This window comes from Anoplophora glabripennis, unplaced genomic scaffold, assembly GCF_000390285.2.
Source record: "Anoplophora glabripennis isolate ALB-LARVAE unplaced genomic scaffold, Agla_2.0 scaffold161, whole genome shotgun sequence".
NCBI lineage: Eukaryota > Metazoa > Arthropoda > Insecta > Coleoptera > Cerambycidae > Anoplophora > Anoplophora glabripennis.
In genome coordinates this window covers 1-8248 of record NW_019416284.1, presented here as the reverse complement: position 1 = coordinate 8248, position 8248 = coordinate 1, and positions in this window count along the sequence as shown.

Below are 8248 nucleotides of genomic sequence, written 5' to 3'. Positions count from 1 at the left end.
TAATTTGTAGTTAAAAAATTCAAAATTGTAAAATACAAAAAGTTAGACAGATTTTTACATTGATAGCACAGTATAACTAGCGCCCTCTAGACGTGACCCCAACACTGTTTGCATATTCATATTTGCCTTCTCAAAAAATGTAAAACTACAAATTTTCAGAACAATCGGTCCATACATACTTAAAATATAGATAAAAAAGGAAAATATTTTTTCAACTTCAACACCCTGTAGAACGAAAAGGAGTAATAATTGATTAAGGCATGTTTGGTTCAATCGCTATATTTTGACGTTAACAATATACCATTATTAATGACTCACCCTGTATACATATTTTACCTTCACCAAAGTAAAATTATTTTAAAAACTGAATTATGGTATACAACATAATAAAATGACATAGTGAAAAGAATATTCCAAATCTAAAGGGAATTCCTAAGTAGATATACTAGTTTCAAAGTTTTGAAAAAAAGACGAAATTATATGCAAACCAAGAAACAAGATCTCCAGGTAAACAGATTAGGCAGAGAAGGGTATTATGGAACCGGTAGAGTTTTGTGGAATATGACCTTCGAGAAAAAACTAGTGAGACTATCGTTGGAAAATATTATATTTTATATCGGTTGTAATGTTAGTAAAACTACTACTTACTTACTTACTTACTTACTTACTTACTTACTTACTTACTTACTTACTACTTTCTCAAAATCGTCCAATTGAGAAGGAATATAAATAATTTTATCTGCTCCCACTATAGTAAATAGGCTATTAATACATTGTAAGTAAGGAGGTAAGTGGATTTTACCGTAGAAGTGGAAGCTGCTACGGACAACGGGAGGTAAGTTACATCACTTACCTCCCTAGGAAAAAAAGCGATAAATGCATATTTTATGAACAAATAAATATAAATATTTAATGAAGATTTTATTAATTATTATAAATGAATATTTATAGTAATTGTACAGTTACTATCTTTAGTAACATTTATAAAATCTGGATAATTATTCCCCTCGAGTTTACTAATTGTCACATTTTTCTCAAAATGATTTGACCGCTCCATTTCAGTCACCGGAGGCTCAATATTATATGACTGATTCATTAAAACGGCATGATGCGTCGTACTACTAGAACCTGGAGGCTGATTTGTGGCTGATTTTCACCCACCATATCTCTTGATTGGCAATACATCAATTCCGGTATTAGCCAGTAACGTTGCCGATGTTCTTCGGAATGAATGGCCTGTATGTTTCAGGATGTTCTAGTTTCAAAAACTGTGCAATCTTATTAGGAATCATAGAAAGAGTATTCTTGCCGATTGAATTTCCAATCTAATCTTGATATATTTTTTGAGAATTTCAAGGTGAGAATCTGGAATTGTAACTACAATAATGTCATCGAAATTTTTGAAATTGACGTTGTCCAACGTAAGTTTGCATAACTCATCAGAACGGCATGGTCCTGCAATGCCTAAGAACGTCACTACCTCACTACCTTCATTAGCAAATATGCGGGTGCCTGAACGAGAAAATCATTGACTTGCTCTCTTGTAAGAACATAGCTTTGTTGATAAACACCTTAAAAACGACAACATCCAAACAACCAAGGCGACTTTGCAAGATTTCGAATAATGTCAAAATTAATTGATTAAGAAATGTCACAAAATAAAACCTAATATTTATTTCATGAACCATAAATATCTGTGGGAGCAGATAAAATGTTATACACCACGCAGCAGTTAAGTATAATTTACCAGTCTCGGACTCCATTGCCAGCCCTCGCTCCGCTCGGGCGCAAAATCGCCCTCGACTGGTAAATAATACTTACCTCCTTTTTGGTGTAAATAACTATTTAGGTAAGCAGTTTAATTTTTGGTCTTGCCTGCTTGATTTTAATAAAAAAGACTGTAGGTGTTTCTTTGTCTTATATTACCCTATCGTTTAATAAATAGATAAAAATGCATTCGCTTCGAGATTAGGTACCTATATTATTTTATTATTCATTAATTAAAAAAGCCTTATTTTTTCGAAGATCATTCGCTACTTACAAAAAACATGCACACTTCTCCTTACCTTATATACCTATTGCTTGTAAAAAATATTCCCAGCTTTACTCTTTTTCCTCATATTCCTACTATTAAACTATTCTTCTGTATTACTTGTATATTTCGTTTTTAGTCTCTCAATGATTTAGGAGTGAAACTTGAATTATTTATTTACAAATTAATTTTACTTTGTTTCTAAAATAGGTATTAGCAAACACTGAAACAACGATATTCCATAATACCCCTCTCTATTTTATTATTGCTATTAATCGAGCTATTCATGTTTTGTAATTCCTGTAACTATCAATAAAAATAAGATTGCGATAGATGGACAAATACGTGGCAATTGGCAGATGATGAGAAATTTATAAATTTCACTACCAAGTACAATATAAGTAATCTGTAAAATTTATTGAAAGGCTACAGCGCTTTTGAAATTATTCCTCAAAATCTCACAAGTCCCCCTGCATTTCCTACAGCTTCAAAACCATAAAATGTGATCACAAATAAATACACAACTGTCATTAATGTAAAGGATAAAAGAGTAAGTAAATATGGACGCAAAATATTAAGTATAATACCTAAACTAAAATCCCTTTGAAGTGAACCATAATATAAATAACCACTGTAACAGGCCGATGCAGCAGATTCTCCCTCAAATGCATTTTGCTAGACACCCTCTTTCATGACCAGCATGCAAGAGAGACAGAAATTGTTGCTATTCCACGAGAAAATCGATACGCTGCAAGCTGAAAAGTGAAGGGGGAATTATACGAGTGCAGCTAAACAAATGAGAACCACGATTGAAGTGTGATGGCTGTTACATAATTTTTGCTACGGGCTCCAATTGCAACATAACCAGCCCCACGATTTACCGTAAATGAGATCAATCCATTAGACATTTAAGATTTAGTCTACGTTATGAAACCGTAATTACTGTAACTATTTGTATTCTTGCGTATATCGTACTATCGCATATGTTATAATTGATATACTTGCAATCGCTATTGTCGGTATGTTACAGATAAAATGGGAATGGTGTTTATTAAACAAACGGCGGCATCTTGTTTAAAGTAATGTAATGAATAAACGCAATAATATTTAGATCCATATTTGAGGATTTGAGATATTATTCTGCTATATTTTTACATCATTATCACTCAAGGATTGTACCAGGAAATGTACGACTCCGGTGAGCAAAGAAAAAAGTTTATAACGGTGGATTTACTGTACTGTATATTTTGCAAAAAGTAAATCCCAACCTAAATCCCAAAGGATTTTACAATTTGGTTGCAAAATTTACAGTACTTAGTACTTTTTTGCACGATACATTTTTTGAAATCTGGGACACTAAATTAATTTATTTTGACTTCTGCTAATTTGATTCAACATAGATACATTTTGTGATTCAGATTATAGAGATAGTCCACTCAATGACCATTTTCCCGTATAATTTTGCCAAACAACACCGATTTTCATAATAATTTGGATTTAGGTTCTATTTACCCACTACTAAAAAGTTGGCCTTGTACCGGGGGTTGTTTTTAACCTGGGGTGGATGCTACCCCTTCTCGAGGATGAAAAATGTTTCATTCAAGCAACTTTTGTTCCATAAAGTTTTTTCTGAAAGTCAATACATTTCGATTTATTCGCGAGTGAGTGTAAATTTTTTAACCAAAAAAAAAAAAAACACTTTTCAGGCGGTTTTTCGCGAATAATTCAAAAAGTAAGTATTTTATCAAAAAAATCATTCTTATAAAAAATGTAGCTTATAAAAAAACAAAAAGAATGGTGTATTTATGGTGTATGTAGACCCAATACAAGCGGAGTGATAGCTTGTTGAAGATTGGTTCTTATTCGTCAAACGCCAAAATTGAAAGTTTGAACGTGAAATAACCAAAAACCAACATATTTTTCAAGGAATACTGATAGAACCTTTTTTGAGTTTGAAAAAACCTTTATTTTAATTTTCTATAAAATTCCCTAGTATCAAACCTAAGCGAGTTATGATGAAAATAAAGTTGATCCGTATTGTTTTCGGCGACGAAAAACGTGAAAATCATCCCCTAATTACCACCCCAATTGAAAATAATCGTTACCACTTTACAATTTACTTTATTTATGTACTTGTAATATGCTCTAGAAGTTGGACCGGTTCAAAGTGCTTAGTTTTGAAAAAAAGTTGAGCTTGAAGTGAAAAGAGAATTTTTATACTTATTTTTGGAAAAGATTGTAATTTCTTCAAAATAACTCAAAACTATTAATGATACTCAAAATTTTATTAGAGTACAAAATTGTAAGGTTTGATTTTTTGAAAACTTAGGTTTTTTTCTGTAGGATAAAAATTAAGTAAGATATGGCCGTATAAAATTTGCATATGTTCGTAAATAGCAACTTATTCAAGCTCTTTCAGTTCAAACCCTTACAAAAATAAGGGCTGAAAGAAAGGCTCTTGAAAAAACTACAAAATGGTTTTTTGAAGGGCTTGATAGCATAAAAACTAAGCGAGTTATGGGTAAAAAAACAAATCACATAGTTTTGCAGATATCAGAACACGTATATTGAAGCATTGATGAATACACATTATAGCTATAGGCACAGGCGTATTTACATTTTTGATTATTTATGTTATTTGCAATAACAATTTTTTTTTATAAAAATAAAAAAATTTAAATCCATATAAAAATAAAATTATTTTTTCCCTATTTTTGATTGCAAATTTTAATCAGTAGTTTTCTTTAAGGTTTGATAAAATAAATACATTACATTTTAAATAATAAAAAGATTGTATTATATTTTTAACTTAAAAAAATGTTGTTGAAAAAACTATAATTCGATTTTTTTGCAAGGGTTGAAACATAAATAAATAATAAAAAATTAAAACAGTAAAGAAATCGTATTTTAATATCACTGTGATTAAATTATTCCAAGTTGCTGAATAATATTTTTCAACATTATTTTTTAATGATTACTGTCATAGAAGATGGTTTTTAGGGATTGACAATTTTCAATTTATCATAATTACTTATTTAAAGATGATTTCAACCTATTACACGCTCGACTCTACAATTCTATAATTATTTTCGAATAGGGGTAGTTTTCACCCCTAAAAAATAAAAAGCAACCCCTGGCACTGGGTTAACTTTGAAGTAAAGGGTAAGTCAGCAGAACTTGTAGATGTTGAACAGAAATTTCAGTTTCATCATTAGACATGTACAAGATAATAATAGCACTTCTAGGGCCTTACGATTTGATGAAATTACTTTTTTCAGAGATTAGATTTTCATAACGATGGTATTTAATTCTTGGCCAATCCATATGCTTTTGGATTTAAGATAGATACAACAAATATGGTATCAGTATGATGGCGTCTCTCCTCTCCCAGCAAGAAGAAGCACGTTAGCTAAATAGACCCTTTATAAACAATCGGATAGGTAACGGTGATCCGATACCAAGGCCACCAAAATGTCCGGTCCTGAACTCCTGTAACTTTTATTTAAGAGATCAGTTAAAGCAACTCGTATGATGAATTGAGGTAACTTATTGAAACCAATTAATGCAAATAATTCACGACAGCGCAACCTATGTCAGGATATTAATATTTTAATATATATTTTCAGGAAAATACGGTTTGCCGTTCCAAATTATGTATCCAAGTTGTCTGGGATCCAGGAATTATGTATGGAAAACTAACTTTTGAGCATTTCTAGTAATTTTTCAATTTTATTAATAAATTATGACTATTGTTTATTAATTGTAGTCTTTAAAATTTTAAAATCCTTGCACATAACTTGGGGATAGCTATATATTATCTAATTTTACATGACATCAGAATGGTATTTTGAAAGAGTTTTCAGAAGTTTCATTATTCAGTTTCAATTCAGGGTTCACACCAGCTTCTCCAGAGACCAAATTGGTAAATTCAAATATTTCTGTTTAAAAGATTACAACTCAGCTTAGTATAACCTTCCTATTTTGTATTCTCTAACTTTCCAAAGTAATTACCATAGTAGAATTATTTATATAATATCTTCATTCATCAGTTCCTTTAATAGCGGTTAAAAAAGTTAATGGAAGTGGTTACTAAGAAAGTCTTAGAATTAACGATTTGCATTTTAACGAATTTCACACGTAATGTTTCCACTGCTAATAGTTCCATTTTCTGGTGACTTTTTTAGTTGGCGTTACCTGAATCCGCTGTTTTATTTTGAAATATATTCTACTGTGCTTCAATTTAATGATCTAATTTAATTTGAATTAAGGTACCCGAGACAAATCAGGTGTGGCAGCTAATAAGGACCACAATTTGAAAATCCCTCTCCAATCCAAACGACTTCCGGCTACAATATGAACAAATCCATAGGGAAAAAGATGGTTACCATTGATACTACCAAGGAACACGCAAGGAAGGATCGGATATACAGGGTGTCGTTCCTGTGAGGAATTGGTAGGAAAATTATGGTATAAGAAAGGGTTTGTTCCCCCTTTCCCATATCTATGACACTGGTAACTGAAATGCAGAATTACTGGCCTGGTTTTGTAAAGTTTTGTAAAACTATAAGTATGCTCTTTTGTGTTTCTTAGGTTTAACTGTTTCTCCAATGTATCATTCTGGATTATATTTTGGAAAAAGTTCACTTCAATTTAAGGAGACTGAGATAGTGTCATAAGCGAAAATCGCCCAAAACCATGCCTTTAGTGCAGCATATGTCCGAGAATATGGAGTCTGTCACCACAAATACCCAGACAGCGTCGGTAAAATTTTCATCCATGCTTCGAATCCAATCACTGAAACTGTCCACAGAGCTGCAAACTCCAAATAAACCTAGCCAGAGTAGACACCATCCAGAAAGCCCGATGTTGTTAGCAGAGGTTTGCTAAAAATCACGTAGCACGCCCAAAAAAGTGATGCAGTTTCAAATTTGTTCAATCCCAAAGATCGCTCAAATTCGGAGAGACCAGATGGCAGAAACCACACCGAAGAAGCACTGCAGGACTTGGTGGGGTCACCTCAAGCGAGTCCGAATGTCAAATCTGGTTTTCCTCGGACAAATAACTAGGACTACGTTCCTGGCCAGTACGAAGTATCATCTCCAGTAGAGTTGTATTGTATACGTTTATTAATCATGTATTAACGTTTTATAATGAATAACAAAATCGTTATAAATTGTAGTGAGCTCAGACTCAAATATAAATCATCAATTTAGCATCAACAACACTCGATATAAAGGTGCTCTTTGGCCCAGAACAGAGTGCTCTTTAGCGAAACTGCGAAATGCAAACTGCCACTGAGAATGTGAACTACAAGTTAGCGACAACGAAAATCGAGTGCTACTCTTTACATTTACAACATCCTATTCAGAGGTTTAACTTCGAGAGTGAGGTACAAGGAGCCGTAATGGAGAAGGGTGGATCAGCAAAAGATTCCAGTCAGGGTCTAGTCCATGCACGATGAGTCTTGTGCGTTGTTGAAGGATTACTAGTAACCTAATTCCTAGGAATCGAGACATCATTAGCGAGAACTAATGTGAAAATGGCCACTAGAGAGGACGGCATGTGACTATAGAAATAGAAGACTATAACTGGCAAATGGTCACGAAAACAACTTCAAAAATCATATATTTTTTGTTTTCGCTATTATGCCTAGCGCTCTACCTAACCATTTGGTAATACGGTACGATTAATACAAAAGTGTCACAGTGAATGTTTACATTTAAATTCAGTTTTATAAACATTTTTTTCTGCGCCAGATTGAATGCGAAAGTCGCGACGTGACGAATCGTAATAGGCACCGACTGGTTTTATAAGACTCGAAACAAGTTTTACTATCCGCCAGGCGGAAACACGTTACTCGATATCCTTAGATGACTATACAGGGTGGCCCAATGCGCAGTGAGCACCTGTAATATCTCTCGTCAACAGCCGAAATACAAAGCAAACGCTGAAACCGATCATTTTGTTTCTCAGTGGAATATTTGTGACAGTTTCAGTGGCGTATCCATCTAGACGAGGTGGCCACGTTCATATGGATCATAAAAATATATTTTTAAGGAGGTAACGAGCGTTCAAATAAAAACGTGGTCGAAGTTGGCTCTGACACATTGGATATAGGGAGTAGCTTATAGCGACCAACTTAACCTCATTTCTCAACGAGCTGTATAGCAGCTGTCAGTTTCAATAACGTTAATGCCTATATAACTTTATTTTAAA